Raw genomic sequence first — 17,473 nt, 5'->3', positions numbered from 1 at the left:
AAAAGCTACAGATAGCAATAGCTACATTTGCTACGTCACTTTCCTATCTGGCTGCAGAATATACCATGCAGCCAGTTCCTAAGACTGATGAGAAACTGCACCCATCCGGACCAATACGATTTAGAGGCCCATGCGCTACAGAGGAAATTTATTACTAGAGGTTATGAACAACAGAAACTAAAAAATACATAATAATGAAATAAGGGAAATCGACAGAAATACTCATATCTAAAAACAAGGGAGAACTGTCCAAGAAATGATAAAAACTGTTGACAAAAACGAAACAGGTCTTTTAAAAATCCCTATCATAACCCAATACAGTAAGCACAGTTTTCTTTTCCAAAAAATAGTTAAAAAGCACTGGAAAATTCAGCAGAATGATAAAATTGTGGGAGAACGCATCCCAGCAGCCCCATCTTTTGTGTACAAAAAGGCCCAGAATATAGGTATCCTCATTGCTCCCACTATAAAAATAAAAAATTTGAAACCTAAAAACATTTTAGGTATTTAAAACTGGTTTCTTCCCATGCAAACAATGTGGGGCATGCAGAGTAACAGCATGACACCCACATTTTCTTTGACTGGATAAAATAGAATATAAAAGATACAAAGCCATATAAATTGCAAGACGAAGGGAGTGATCTATGGCATCCGCCATAATTCCACACTAGAGGGGAGGAAGCTTCATATCCCAAATGTCCAGAGCAGAATCCAAGTGGATATTTAATCTGAACACGCTACTACCGCATGGTTTGAATGCAGAATTTGCATGTCTTGATAAAGAGCTCGGTCCGAGCTAGAAACGCGTTGAAAGTGCTTCTTAATCTTTTATATCTACTATGATGGAATAAAGAAAACCTTTTATTGGGAGAAGCGCCTGTTTTTGGAGAAATTCTTTTTTTTTTTTTGCTACCAAGTTCTATCTGTCTGCCGACTCTCCTGGAGGATCGGGTGGCTCCAAGGCTGCTGACCCGCTATCTGATGAGCTGTTACAGGTGTTATGCTCTAAGCATAACACAATCCAGTGAGCATAATATTATTGCCCACATTCCCTGCATTTTTAATGGTATTTTACTAGGATTGCGCTCCTCTTGTCTTTTTGTCTCTGTAGTACATTGAATGCAGAATTTGACATTTTTGGATTCATGTAGCTGTTATATATGCATTCAATTAGTATAATAAACCTCACATGCAGAAAATCCTGTTCTTTTTTTTTTTTTTGTATATATGAAAGTTAGCATAAGAAATATATCGGCAAACATTTAAAAGGGAACCGGCTTCAGAGCCTATAAAAGACTGGAGGGAGAATCTACCAACTATCCCAGATGAAGGAATTTGTTGCTGTTTTCCGAAACACATTGGAATTTTCCCTAACCACCGTAGTGACGTCACTACACTGCCAGAACTATCGGGCAATTCTCTAGCCGGAGTTATCACGATTGAGATGCCACCGGCCGGGGTGTTCTCCCGTGACTCCCACTTACTACTTGCCGACAGGACCTCTTCTATCCACCAGAAATAGAACCAGAACAGATCTTCCGGACATCATCTGATATTAAGGTACCGGGTATTGATCAGAGCATCTGTGCGTGTTTCCTCATGCTTTCAGGACAGCAGCGGAACTCTTTATTCACACAGACTTGCTGTTTTTATTACACAGAATAGGAGCATAAAATCAACATCATATATAGAAACGATCCCCCCCATGAACCTGTTTAACACATCAAATGTCTATCACTAATAGACACAGCATAAGGAGGACTATGCATTGTTTTTAGGATTACACCCCTGGCCCGTATTTATTAGAAGGTACACATTAAAAAGGATCTTCTAACGGGGGACTAGAAGTGCACATAGTACTAACATATAGGACTGTGTGCACACCCTCACATTGTGTTCTTAGTATTTATATATATTTTTTTCATGTGTCTTTTAGTATTGAAGATTTTAGTTACCAGCACACCCTGCTATACCCTTGCTACCATCACACTCCAGTTGCACTCTATTCAGGTACGCACCTTATAGATAGAAGTATTATTGTTGTTTGATACTCCTATATGGTTACTCATAATTACTTATTATTTTTAGCTTTGACTATTAGGGCCCCGCATATAAGTGGCATTTCATCACGCCCCCTACTGTACACTCTATACAGGTATGCATTTCCCTTTGGATATAAAGTCCCATCCAGCGCTCACTAACATATACTTTTTCAATTTGTGATGACATTCTTGTATAAGGTACAGGGACTCATACTTAAAGTGTAGCATCAGCCTGGGCACATAATCTACATAGACCCATCACTAGCACGAGTATATATATCTCTTTATATCGTTAATGCAGATGCAAATCAAAAAATGTTGCAGTATCTTGTAATACCTGTATTATTAGACTAACAGAATATGGTTAGTCCAATAAAAATGGTATTACAAGATACTGCAACATTTTTGATTTGCATCTGCATCATTGGACTAATACAGCTACTCAAATTTACTATATCGTTAATGCATATATTTCATACTCTTCTATCTGCTTACAGTTATGATCCTTCTTAGTTCTTATGAATATTCAAGTGGTCACCCTTCCCTATGAAGCCTACTTAGCATGCATAATTTGGGAGCTTTCTCTATATGAAACACATACAGTAAATGCTTATTGCTCACTATCCAATCCCCTCAGTGGTTGGGGTACGGTTTGCCTTGGTTGGTCATTGTACCCAAAGAAATACAAAAAAAGCAATTGTATGTGTACTCCAGCTCTCTAGGCAACACTGATATCTCACAGTACTAAGAATACTGAGATATAAAAAAATGCATTCATATTTTTTAACAAAAATTGCATATATTTAACCCCTTAATGACCAAGCCCATTTTCACCTTAAGGACCAGGCCAATTTTATTTTTGCATTTTCGTTTTTTCCTCCTCGCCTTCTAAAATCCATAACTCTTTTATATTTCCATCTACAGACCCATATAAGGGATTGTTTTTTGCGTGACCAATTGCACTTTGTAATGAAACCTCTCATTTTACCACAAAATGTACGGCGAACCCCCCCAAAAAAATTTTTAGGGAGGAAATTTTGCACATTTTGGAGAGGTTCGTTTTCACACTGTACAATTTACGGTAAAAATGATATGTGTTCTTTATTCTGTGGGTCAATACGATTAAAATTATACCCATGGCTAGATACTTTTATATTTTTGTACCGCTTAAAAAAAATCTAAAGCTTTTTATACAAAATCAGTAATCTAAAATCGCCCTATTTTGACCACCTATAACTTTTTCATTTTTCCATATATAAGGCGGTATGAGGGCTCATTTTTTGCGCTGTCATCTGTACTTTTTTTAGATACCACATTTTCATATATAAAACTTTTAGATCATTTATTAAAAAATTTTTTATAAAATGTGACAAAAAAGCATAATTTTTGGACTTTTTTATTTTTTACGTTTACGCCATTCTCCGTATGGGATCATTAACATTATATTTTGATAGTTCGGACATTTACGCACGCGGCGATACCAAATATGTTTATTTTTTTTAAATTATGATTTTTGGGGGTAAAATGGGAAAAACTGACAATTTTCATTTTTATTGGGGGAGGGGATTTTTCACTTTTTTTTTTTTTATTTTTCAAATTTTTTTTTTTTACACTTTTTATGTCCCCATAGGGGACTATCTATAGCAATCCTTTGATTGCTAACACAGTTCAGTGCTATGTACAGCATTATCGGTCATCTTCTGCCCTGGTCTGCTCGATCTCAGACCAGAGCAGGAGACCCCGGGAGACTGCAGGAGCCAGGTGAGGGGACCGCCGGCCGCCATGCTGGATGATCGGATCGCCGCGGGCGATCCGATCATTCAATCAAAGTGCCGCAGATGCCGTGATCTGTATACAGATCATGGCATCTGAGGGGTTAATGGCGGACATCCGTGCAATCGTGGATGTCGGCCATTACGGGTGGGTCCCAGGCTGCTGCTAGCAGCCGGAACCTGCCGTGTATGACGCGAGCACCCTTCCGATGCTCGTGGTCATACACAGGACTTAAATGTACGTCCTGGTGCGGGAAGTCCCGCCAAACCAGGACATACATTTACGTCCATGGTCGTTAAGGGGTTAACTAGAAGACATTTCATATCTGATAAACAATTGAGATTACAATTAAAAACTTCTGTATGGCATCCTACTCGGCTTAGAACCAAGTAGACAAAAAGCTGAAGTGCGAGGGACATGAGATGTGATGAGAGCAGCCAATAAATCTAGGATACGCGTCCAGAAACCAACCACTGTTGGGGGCAGCCCCACCAAACATTGATGCATGGTTCCCTGTTGACCACAACCACAGAAGCATTGTGGAGAAACCTCTGGGTATATAGAGTGAAGCCGTGAGGGGACCATGTATGTAGGATGTAGGACCCTCAATGCTGTCTCCATGAGTGATACTTGCCAGCTAGCCTTACCCAGTTCCACGCATCCATCTCTCCATTGAGATAAAGAAAGATAGGTATGCAAGTCTGCCTCCCAATGTTCCATAAACTTCAATTTTTGGTCCTGCAGGGGGGGATTCAAATGGGCATAAAGCATAGAGAGAAAACCAGTGTGAGGGGTCGATAGAGAAGATAGGCTTCGAAGAATGTAGGGCGAGTAAGGATAGACCTGAAGGTATGGGTGTGATAAAAAAAGAGAGTATTTGATTAGCTCTAAAAACCTACCTATCAGGCAAATCATACCTAGTTTGAAGAGAAGTTAATGAGTGGAGGACTCAGCCATAAGTAAGGTTGTGTAACAAAAGAAGTTTCTTCTCTATCCGCTACTGGTATAGGGACCGGGAAAGGCCAGGGGAGAAGAGTTGGTTAGAAGGGAAAGGAAGCAGTGGAGAGACTGAAGATTGCAAGGTGAACTTAAAGTGAAACTGGAAAATATATACCTCGTAGTATTCAGTCTCGGCTGCTCATCCACTCTGGGTGCACGGGAAACGTGGCCGATCCACGAGGCAAACTATACAGGAAGAGATCACTTGAAAAAATCGATAGTGAAAAACTACAGAACTTCCAGAGTCAATAAAAAAGTATAGAATTTATTCAATCTCCGTGGAGGTAAAAAATATGCATAGAAGGCAGGAAAATACGATAAAAACCGACGCGTTTCGTTAGCCTTTGTCAAGGTATGACAAAGGCTAACGAAACGCGTCAGTTTTTATCATATTTTCCTGCCTTCTATGCATGTTTTTTACCTCCACGGAGATTGAATAAATTCTATACTTTTTTTATCCACTCTGGAAGTTCTGGAGTTTTTCACTATGGATTTTTTCAAGTGATCTCTTCCTGAACTTAAAGTGAACCTGACTCCAGAGAGAAAGGGAGTATAGAGCCACCTGCGCTGAAATTGGTAACAGTGTAGCCACTGGGCATGAGGTCCACATGAGCCCCTCATAGGAATAGGGGGAAAGTCAGGAGTTCTCTAGAGGAGTCCACCGTGGGGCCCCTGCCTTTGCGTTAATGAGAGCCAACTGAGCTAGTCGTGCTGCATAATAATATTTGAGAAAATGGGAGACAGATAGGACTCCCAATTTTCTATTATAGTGCATCATTGTTTGTGATATAAGTGGACATTTATAGGCCCAGACATAAGCAAAAACTTGCTGTAGTGCCTCTAGATCTCGTTTAGCTACAGGGATAGGGAGTGAATGAAACAAATAGAGCAGTCTCTGTAAAATGACCTTTTTTCTTACATTCACCCTGCCCATCGAGAAGATGTAAGGATAATTTGACCGCACTAAATCAGCTCTGATTGCCCGATATACCACCGTGTAATTAACCCCCATAGAGGGACTGAAGAGAATGGGTCAGCTTGACCCACAGGTAAGGAAGGCCAGACGTAGAATCCTTAAAGTTAAAGGTATGGTCAATAGATTGTTGAATAGGGAGTGAAACATTACAGTAGAGTATCTCGGATTTAGTATCATTTACACGCAGCCCTAACTGCAAGGCGAAACCATCAAGAAGTTTAAAAAGGTTTGGTAAGTGCATTTGTGAGGGTCAACAAAAGGTCATCTGCAAAGAGGTTCACCTTATACACAGAAGAGCCAATCGTTGCACGACTTATATCAGGGTGGTCCCTGATCAGCTGCGCAAAAGGCTCCATCACTAAGGCGAAAAGGGCTGGTGACAAGGGTCACCACGCCTCACCAATATGGGGTGTGGAGACGTGAAAGGCAACTTCAAATATGCAGCCGGGGTCGAGTACAAATGAGATAGGATTCGGATAAAAGAACCTGGAAATCCAAATTTGGACAAGATTGCTAATAGGTAAGGCCAAGACACACAATCAAATGTCTTTTCAAGGCCTGAACTACCAGGTGGGTAGACTTTGACCCAGCCCAGTGTATCTGATCCAGGACATTCCGAATGTTGTCCGGGGCCTGGCGGCCAGGAACAAATCCCACCTGGTCCTGGTCTACCAGACCCGGGAGACATGGATTAAGGCGGGAAACCATAATGTATGCTAGAAGCTTAGCATCCACATTAAGGAGCGAAATCGGGCGATAATTGGCAGTACGTAAGAGATCTCGGTTGGACTTACCGTCTGGCCATCTGTCCCGGGGGACTTTCCCGACTTTAGATGGGTAATTGCATCCAATACCTCTTCAAAGGTGTAGGGGGCATTTAGGGACTCTCTGGCATCCAAAGATAAAGTTGGAAGAGTGACAGAGGAGAGAAAGGCAGAGAGTTAATCAGAATATGAAGCAGAAGGGGTAGGTGCAGTATAAAGTTGTGAAAAGTAGGATCTATTCCGCTTTTCACTCCTATCGGGGTGGGAAGAACGGAGACCGTGACGCAACTGTAGACTATGTACCCTATTAAACTATGTCAGAGACGGTCAATCTTATTTGCAAATTTGTAATAGATTGCTTTCATCCAACGCACCACCTTTTCTACTGTAGTGGACAGAAGTGCAATTTATATTCTAAAGCAGCTTGCATTTTCGTTCGATCACGTTTGTTGCCCGTGGCTAAAGAGATCCGTCCACAAATCAGTTCAGGCACAGTAGTACAGTCAGTATTAACGGTAAAGTAGGACGTAAGGTTAGAGTCCAATTGCTGTTGGACCCTAGGCATGGTCAGCAGAGACTCGTTTAAGCACCATCTAAATGGGTAAGTAAAAGGGGACATAAAATTAAACACTGCACACACCATTTCATGGTCTGACCCGATGGGAAATGTCATGCGTAGAGGAGAGAAGGCAATGCCCTTGTGGTTGTCAACACCCAGTCAATCCTGTTGTAATGGCGTTAAGCTGGGAAATAATAAGAATAACCTCTAGCCATTCCATTGAGCTTGCGACAAACTTCTGCCAGACCATGATCTACAAAGAGTTGTTGTAACAAACGTTGAGCCCCTGACCTGCGAAACCGACCCAGGTTAGAGCTATCTAGCATACCATTCTATATCATATAAAAATTGCCTGCCCAAATCAATGTATTAAATGTCAGGGGCTCAAGACTAGCACACATCTGCCCAAAAAATGTTAAAGGGGCATACGCTGGTGCATATGCATTAACTAAACACAAGACCTTATCATATATGGTACCCAGTAGTAGTATGAAACGCCCTTTGGGATCTACGTGTTCCTGCTGTACAGAAAAAGGAAATTAATTGTGCAGTAGTGTCATAACCTCTCTACATTTAGATCTAAATGAAGAACATTAAAAACTATTATATGACCTATGCAAAAAGGAAGATTAAGATGTCTGTGTGAAATGCGCCTCCTGTAATCACAGCACCTCTGGGTGCAATTTAGTGTAATCATGAAAGCCTTACTTCTTTTGGCAGGGGAATTAAATCCCCGATCATTGTGAGTCTATACTTTAGCCAATGGACAGGTGATAGAACATGCTACAATATGACAGCAAAATAATAGAAGAGTGCACCCATAACATAAAAGAGGGACTGACCGCCATATTGAAATGCAGATTGAAATGCTGCTGATGTGCAATCCAGTAGTGTACCTGCAAAAACGGAAAAAAAAAGAGACAAAACAGAACATAAACAGATCCATTTATTGGAAAGACAGGCGGCCGTGATAAGTCGTCTGACATTCTTCCTAGGCCCCAAGGAGGGGTAGCAGAGCGCAGTGTTCTGGACCACTGGTAAGCCTCATAAAGATGGAATGCAGGGATCCTCAACAGGCCGCCTGGGAGGGCAGGGGAAAAAGAAAGAGGTGCAGTCCAGCCTCATGTCCAGGTTAACAAGCACTGCATGTCATCAGGTAACCATAAGAACAAGCAACCTACATTGTAGAAAACAGGATAGTGTCCCAACTCAAGAAAAACAAAGAGGTATAGCAAGTGGAGAACAGATTTCAAGGAGGTAGAGGGTCCACCGAAGGAGAGTGTGATGAACGCCTATCTTTGCCAACTGTTATCCAGGTGCGTATCAGGTGCGTGGGGACTCCCGGGAGTGCAGGAACATTTCTAGCAGCTTGCAAGATCATATCTATCACCTCAGGATAATGCAGTTTCAGAATCACGTCCCACTGTAGATCAGGATTTTTAGGCCCTGTGTATGTGGTCAAAGTGGAGAAGTTCCGGCATCAGTTGTGGGACTAGCTCACAGAACAATGTAGAGATGGTCTTAGAAACTTCAGTCACCTCCTCCGGTAGGCCACTGATCCATAGGTTTGCCCATCTAGAGTGATTTTCTAGGTCCTCAAGTTTCAGCTCGAGGGCCTGCAGCTGTGCTGAATGATCCTCCAGCTTGCAGTGATCGTTATCTATGGTGTCAGCCAGATCGTCAATCCAGGCCTCTGAGTCTGCTACCCGCTGCCCTAACTCGCACAGCTGTGATGAGAGGTCTGTAACAGCCTTAGAAAGTTCCGTTTGGAACAATCGCTTTATGTCCCGAAACATGGAAGTAGGAGTGAGGTCGTCAGGTTCTGGAAGCTCCTCATCTGAGCGTTCAGCTGGAGAGCTTGAGCGGTATGCCGGCATCTTGGAGTGCGACCCGGTCCAAAATAAATCAGGTATTGACTGGGACAGTTGTTGGGATAATTGCTTTTTACTCTTCTGTTGTGAGTGGGACATATTCCCCCAGGTGCGAAGGAGCCAATAAATGGTGCTGAGAGAGGCTAAACGGCCAAGGCCAGCACGGAGCTCACATCAAAGGCATCCTCTTGCTTGAAACAATTTCACATGCTTGAAACTATCTTATTTTATCACAATTTTGAAAGGGTGCCAATAATTTTGTCCAGACCATTTTTGCAGTTTGGAGTGACATTAAGTCCAATTTGCTTTTTTTCCTCCCTTTTTTGGTTTAGTTCCAATACACACAAAGGGAATAAACATGTGTATAGCAAAACATGTGTTACTGCAATCCTTTTCTGTGAGAAATACTTCATTTTCTAGAAAAATGTCAGGGTTGCCAACATTTACGGTCATGACTGTATATAAAACAAGACAAAAATATAGTATCCCAATAAATAAGAGCTAAAAAGTATGACTGACAATGCTTTGTTATGAAAGCAGAACAGACGATGGGGTCCTCATAGTATACAGCGAAAGACCTGCAGCCAAAGCCTGGAGTGGATTAAAAAGGAATGAAAAATATTAAAGGAGGACTTCTATTTCTCAATGCACTTCTGGATTTGGCTCAAAATTTTCTGTGGCAGTTTTCCAAAAAACTACTGTGTGTGTAACACGAGCCTAAAGGGAACGGAGCATTACATAGCTGACATTCAGATGAATGTCCATCCATATAAAACAAAGGCAGCCTCTAGAACAAAAGTCAGGTACATTTTAACCAATGCTGGTTAATTGGAGTAAGCATGTAAAATGTATCTGTTTTGTCATAGAATTGATGGTGCTCAAACATTACACTGTGTTTCTGCACTTCCGCAGATAATTGATCAAGGTCTAAAGAACCAAAACATTAGCCTAAATCTAAATACATGTGTTAACATTTATCTATAATAATCCTGTCCTGATGTCTAAACAAAAGAACATTTCTTCACGGGAATTTAAATCCTGTGGTCTCCATTCCCATAATGTAAAGATGCAGTCCTAAAATAAACCTTTTTAGTGATACCCCTCCTCTTCACCATTATCTAATTAGTATAAGAATCCCAAGACAACTTATTTTGTCTCATACCAATGATGTGGATTCTCTAAGCCTCAATCCATTTAGTGCATCGTAGAATGCGATGAATATTGGAGGGGCTTACCTTGTTTTTACCCTAAATTCTCACAAGGCAGTATGGACTGCACCGAGGGAGGTTTTCCAGTTTGCATTCTCTAAATAGTTACATATTGACACAATAGAACTAATAGAGTAGTAGTGTAGTCTAGAATATAGCGATGGGTCATCACCAAGAGAGCAGTCCAGATGTGGTAGGCCAGAGGAAAGAGGAGAGAGTTGTCAGGAAAAGTCCTGACAAACGGTTCCAAGCAGGCAATCCAAAGGAGGTCAGGATCCGAAACAAGCAGTGGTCAATAACAATACACAGGAACGGGAGCAGGTAGAGCTATATACCTCAACAACCAGGCTGATGCAAGTTGAGGGTGAGACAACATTTTCTTCTAACATCAGTTGTTTCGGCAAAAAGTCCCTTTTTATATTCTATATAATGTTTGGGCAACCGATTGCCAATGTGTCAATAAGAAGCACATTAGCCCAAATTAGCAAGAAGCCAAGGACTGGGGCAGGAGAAGCATCAGGTTGCCTACTAACCAGATATGGGTGTTAGAAATACATGCAGGCGCTCGTCAGGGTCCAACATCAGAATTGGGTGAGATGATTAAGAACTGTATTTAGGTCAAACAAGGGTGTTTGTTTTAAGAATCCATAAAGGATATGTACTAAATATGAAACATATCTAAATAAGCATACAGTTTATAATAAGCACAGAAGGAAGAACATGTAAGGATATAACATAAACAACAAGAGATAAGGCTCCGTTTCGCACACTCAAGTGCTTCGTCCGGCCATTTATCAGCTATTTGACTTGACTTTCTGAAATGATCATTGCTAGACACCCTCTTGTTACTTTCTTGTGCACAGTGAGTTAGGAATGTGAAAAATCTTTCCAGGTACTTCGGGGGTTTTCATTGTTGGATTTTAGGTTCTACCATTTGTCTTCTATGGTGATAAATGAGGTAAATCTCTTGCATTAACATAGATATTTTTTCCCTTTTTTTGTTTTTATTAACTTTTTCAAATATCAAATAAACAGACTGGCTACATGTGACTGACTTTTACATGTCTGTGTGAGTAATAAATGCCATTCCAATTTGCATTTTCAAAGCTTATTTATACATATGAAGTCACACACACACACAAAAATAAAAAGAAACCTACTTTGCAAAATCACGTATTTCCTCAATAATTGGCATAGGATAATTCATAAATCTAATAATTCAGTAAAGTCAATTCACCAGAACCCCAATGGCCAGATTAGTATATGTCATCTCTTATGCCACGACAGGCATGTTTTTCATCATATATTTCTTTGTGGATCTTCGTAGGTCTATTACTTACCTTATCTAGGATGTATTTGTTTTATAAAGTCTCTCGTGTTTATTCTTTTCTTTTATACATTTTTTAATGTTCCCTTCTTGGCATTGCCAAGTAAATAAGTGATATATATTAACAAACATTGTTTTACTTGCTTTATATTGTTACGTTATGCGCTCCGACCGCACACGCTGGCCGTAAGCGCATGGTCATGTTACCTGCTGCTGCCGGCGGGGCTCGGACTCGCATCGTGGGACGCGCCCGCATTCGAGCCCCAGGCCATCACTCACCTGGTGCTTCTCCTGCCCCAGCCTCTGCCTCTCTGCTCCTGTGCGCGTGTCCCCGTCCCCTAGGACGCACGTGCCCCAGAGCTTTAAGATTTAAAGGACCAGTGCACTCATCAGTGTAATTCACCTGTGGCTCATTGATAAATTCCTCCACCCTCCTCAATTCCCTGCAGGATCTTTGTTGCCTTGTGCCTAAGAGAAAGCATTCCTGAGAGTTGCCTTGTCGTGTATCTGTTCCTTTGCTTTGCTCTGTGACTTGACCTTGCTCCTCTGCCACATGCCTACTGACCTCCTGCTACGTCCTGACCATGCTACTTTGCCATCTGCCTTGACCTTCTGCTATCCAGACTACAAGCTGCCTTATCCCTCCTGAGCCTCACATCTCCTCAGCCACCTGTGTGGTCGAGCCGAGCCAGGGGTAGTGACCTGTGTGTCGCCTCCCGCAGCAAGTCCATCCCACTTTACGGCGGGCTCTGGTGAAAACCAGCGGCACATTAGACTCCGCTTCCTGGTACGGTTTGAGTCATCTGCCACAAAGGTCCAGCGGATCCACATCCACCGGGGTTCCTGTCTTCTGAAACGTGAGTGTTACATACTGTATATATTTATTTTGTGCTTACCCAATGTTCCCTTCTTGGCATTGCCAAGTAAATAAGTGATATATATTAACAAACGTTGTTTTACTTGCTTTATATATTTATTTTGTGTTACTGTATTTTAAAAATTTCAATAAAAACAATTGAACCAGAAAAGTAGGTCTACTATGGTAAAAGGCAATGGCAATATCAGAAATTAAACAATATCTTTATCTCATTATTAGATATTTGTGAGTCCATCAATCTTTCTTTTCAAAAATCGATCTGTATAGGTCAACATAGGATTTCATGAAGGAATCCTGAAAATTACCACATTTCCTCTTGAAGGAGTTTTACTGATTTTGTGCATTGATCGTTGGGGTTTTGAAAACTTGTCATGGTTTAAATAAAATAAAAAAATTAAAGAAGAAGCTGCTGCACATTGAAGTGAAATTTATCAGGGAACACACAATCACATTTCCGTTCGTGGGTCTTTAGGCTTTATGATATTATTGTTACAGTATGAGTATGTGCTAAATAGTTTTCTAGTACACTGGCTGTTTATTTTAAAATGCCATAAGATTTGTCACATCATTAGATAATGCTTCAAACATAAACAATGTGCTTAGAAAGAAGGAAATACGACACAGCGTTTCTGGAGTTCTAAGAAGTCTTGCAACTTTGTGTATCCTTTGAAACAACCAAACAGGCAGAACCTTTTATGGACATCTGTCAGGATTCAGTACACAGACGCCTGTTGTGTGCTAAAGATGTCAATGGATGTTTCCGGCTCACTATTGTCTACTGTTGTCTCAGATTACTCTGGTACTATACATCATACATCAGCAATAAGCACACCGGATACCAAACAACAAATTAGTTTATTCCAAGACTATGTACACAAATATATAAATATGTATGAACCTCTGTGTGCACTCTCCTAAAGCTACTCAACTATTTCTGATATTGTTTTACTATTTAGAAAATTTGAGATCTGTTGCATTTCAAATTCATTCAATAAATATGGATTGCATTCTACATAATGGCCCTGATTTACTAAGTGTTGAGTTATTTTCTTTATGGGTTTTAATTCTGTACAATTAGTTTTCCACTGTATTTACTAAGGTTTCCCTACATTTTGCTTTTTTTTTTATAAATGCTCTGAGCTTTAGGGTTTTCCTCACCTCAAATCCGCCACATTTTCTGTGTGAATCTTAGAAAATATGTTGTTTAAAAAAAATAATTCCGGGGCACCCCTTTTCAGTAGCAACGCCCCTTTTCTAGATGGGCACGCCCCTTTTCAGGTTTTTTACTGTAAAATGGAGAGTTTTACAGTAAGTAACGTTTCAGCTTCTCAATAAAGCCTTTATCAGGCATGCTTGATAAAGGCTTCATAATTAAATTGCACTTGACTTTAAATGGAGTGCTGCGCCCTTACATGGTTGTATATATATATATATATATATATATATATATATATATACACACACACACTCATAAGGGAGTACATCCCTTACATTTTAGTAAATGTTTTGTTATATCTTATCTTTTCATGTGACAACACTGAAGAAATGACATTCTGCTACAATGTAAAGGAGTGAGTGCACAGTCTGTATGTGTTTAATGTTGTGTCCCCTCAAAATAACTCAACACACAGCCATTACTGTCTAAACCCTAATGATCTTTGTCACCATGCTTCTAAAGATCCGTTTATCACCATGCATCTAGTGATCTGTGCCACCATGCCCTAAAAAACTGTGCCATCATGCCCCTAGCCATCTGTTCCACTGACCCCCTATTGAACTGTGTTGCAGCCCCTAGTGCATTGTGTCCCTATGGCCCTAATAACTTGCGTCACCATGCCCCTAATGATCTGTGCCCCTGCTGATTTGTGCCACCATGCTCTAATGAAAGATGGTAACATGCCACCAATGAACTGTGCCACCATGCCCTAATAATCTGTGTGATCATGCCCCTTCTGGTCTTTTCCACCATGCCCTAAAGATCTGTGCAACCATGCCCTGATAATCTGTGTGATCATGCCCCTTCTGATCTTTGCCACCATGCCCCTAGAAATCTGTGCCATTATGCCACTAGTGATCTGCCTCCATGCCCCTAATAAACTGTAAAACCATGCCCTAGGGATCTCTGCCACCATGTCTCTAATATTGTGCCAACATGTCCCTAATGAACTGTGCCATCATGCTTCTAATAAATTGTCAACATGCCCCTAATGAACTATACCACCATGCTTCCAATAAATTGTGCCAACGTACCCCTAATGAACTGTGCCACCGTGCTTCCAATAAATTGTGCCAACATGCCCCTAATGAACTGTGCCACCATGCCTCTAATGAATTGTGCCAACATGCCCCTAATAAACTGTGCCCCTTACTCCTAAATCATTGCTTCCTAATGTGTGGCTCTACAGATTTTGAAAAACTACAACTCCCTTCCCACAACATGATGAGAATTGTAATTTGCACCCCATCTGGAGAGTGACAGATTGGAGAACACTGACTAAATACACTATCCCCCTGGTAATATTCACAACCCCCCCCCCCCCACCCCCCCATACACACACACACTCCAGCACGGCTCTGGCTTCTCTGCTTGTATCTGACTGCTGTGGATCTGTCAGCACTAATGGCGCCTGCACCACACAGCAAGAGCTGAATGGCAGGACATGGAGCCGAGTACTCTCTTGTTCCTGCCCTGCACCCAGCTTTTGAATTTGGGGGTTACTGATACCATTGAATAGAGGCACTGTATTGTAGATCCAGTATGTGGTGGTGGGGGGGGAAACCCCTATAGCCACTGCTTATGAAGGATTCACGAGCGGGTGTATAGTTCACCCCTTACACACTGCTGATGCTATATTCTAATCAAATCTAAAATGTCTGAATGAGGCCTAAAATGTCCATGTATTAGTACAACAAAAGCTAAAACAGAAGATTTTTTGGGTTATATTTACTTATCCCTATTTTTACATTCAGATACAGCAGCCATTGCTGCACAAGTCACAACCAGAAGTGCCACCATATTGTCTGATGTTTTTAATTCGCCCTTTTGAGATATTTTATATAATAAACATTGTGACCGAATAACATTTGGCCATCAGGTTCAACTTAATTTAAGAAGGACAACAAATATGGTGGGGTTTCCATCAAGATATCTGCCACAACAAAACATCAATATCTGTTTTAGTATAACAAACAGAATTACTAGACCTTTTCTACATTTAGCTATATTATCTTTTTTGGGTGAAAATTCTCATTATGCACAGTGGACAAATATGGAAATTGTAGGTCCATATAATGTGTAAAAATTATCCATTTTCTGTGGCTGTTTATAAACATATAAAATAAATTGCTGGAGCTTTAACAGGAACTACTTCTGCTAAAGCCTATAACTTTGCATCGGTCATTGTGGTTTTAGCCTACACTCCTCTATTGGATGAACATACTGTATCCTGCTGACTGCTGCATATAGAGATAAACATACTTAACTACTCACATTTGTCACAAATAATCGGTTTAACTGCCACATAATAATTCATAAGCGTACTGTATTTATAGCAGTAAAATCCCAACACATTGTCCATACTTATAAGCATATTGGTTATAAGTGGATGTTTAGTTACAGCTTGTCATGCCATGAAATGCATAGACACTATAGAAAGCGTGTTCTTTGGTCAATAGTAGTCATCGTACATCAATGGTGATCAGGGTTTGCTGTTATTTCATGTATTGTATTTGATTTGAAAACTAATATGACATTTTTTTTGTTACCAGAAGGATTGTCCGAGGTTGCTAGGTCATGTCATTCTCAGAATGAAGAAATCACAAGGCTAGTTAATGGCTTCATCCCCTTCACTTTTCTGTTGAACTGAGCCATGCTGCAGTTCTCTGTACAGTGAGTTATATATACTGACAAGGACAAGGCTTTAAAGGGGTACTCCAGCCCTAAGACATCTTATCCCTATCACAAGGATAGAGGATAAGATGCCTGATCGCAGGGGTCCCACAGCTGCCATGCCCCCTCCCATGGGCTTGCATTGAGGGGGCGGAGCGTGATGTCACACAGGGCAGAGCCTTGACGTCGCAACGCTCCAGCCCCGTGATCGACAGTAATGAGACCCGGAGTGAACACGCTCCGGGGACTGGTTTTAAACTGGGTGCGGCGTGCAAGATCATGGGGGTCCCCAGCAGCGGGACCCCCGCGATCAGGCATCTTATCCCCTATCCTTTGGATAGGGGATAAGATGTCTAAGCGCCGGAGTACCCCTTTAAATTCCTTCACTCTATTTGTAGCGACCACTTCTGCAAGAAGTCTATTCCATGTAACCACTACTCTCTCAGTAAAGTAATACTTCCTCCTAGTACTTTTAAACCTTTGCCCCTCTAATTTAAACAGCCAACCCCACCAGTCCGATATTAATGACCTATTCTGAAGATAGGCCAACAATATTCTTATCTCACAAAACCCCTTTAGGGAAGGGTCATGAATAGTGCATCCGCAGCTAGTTTCCAGGACTTGAAATTCCTCTTACAGAATTTTGCAAGAGGAAATTCCATGGTCGTAAAACCTGCAAGCAGATTATGTTGCTAGCCATTTACTTCAATGGGTAGCAACTTAATGCCGAGAATCCGCAGGCGGAATTTCAGCTGCAGGGAAACCTGCTGAATATCTACAATGATACATTTTAACCTCTCTTGTTGTGTTGACACAGAACTCCCTAATTACTCCGGACCCCCAAACTCTGAGCCCAGATCAGACCTTAAAGGGGTTATCCACCATAAAGTGATTTTAGTATGTACCTGGCAGGCAGTAATGGACATGCTTAGGAAGGATCTGCGCTTGTCTTGGGGCTAAATGGCCATGTTGTGAGATTACATAACACTGTGGCTAGCTTTTTGTGAACAGGTATTTCCTGTTTGATTTTTCTTTTTTTGACTACAAATTCCACAATTCCATTTTCCTCCCTCCCACATATCAGCCACCCCACCCATTGAAACATAAATGAGCTGCATCCATTAAAAGACCTGTGGTTTTCAATCAGGGTGCCTACAGCTGTTGGATTAGTTGCAGATTGATCTCTCT

The 17,473-nt window shown here is 41.1% G+C and overlaps 1 protein-coding gene across 1 annotated transcript in view; it reads left to right on the top strand.

Annotated features, from left to right (window-relative positions):
• Window positions 1-1,449: 1,449 nt before the first annotated feature.
• The window catches only part of P2RX1 (purinergic receptor P2X 1), a 199,617-nt gene continuing 183,593 nt past the window's right edge, over window positions 1,450-17,473 (top strand). The window contains exon 1 of the mRNA XM_056556403.1: window positions 1,450-1,560. The gene's annotated coding sequence lies outside the window, so the exon portion shown is untranslated. The remainder of the gene's footprint in view (window positions 1,561-17,473) is intronic.

Source organism: Hyla sarda, chromosome 2 (genome assembly GCF_029499605.1).
Source record: "Hyla sarda isolate aHylSar1 chromosome 2, aHylSar1.hap1, whole genome shotgun sequence".
Taxonomy (NCBI): Eukaryota; Metazoa; Chordata; class Amphibia; order Anura; family Hylidae; genus Hyla; species Hyla sarda.
Note: the sequence above shows the minus strand (reverse complement) of the source record. Positions and strands in the feature narration are given on the sequence as shown.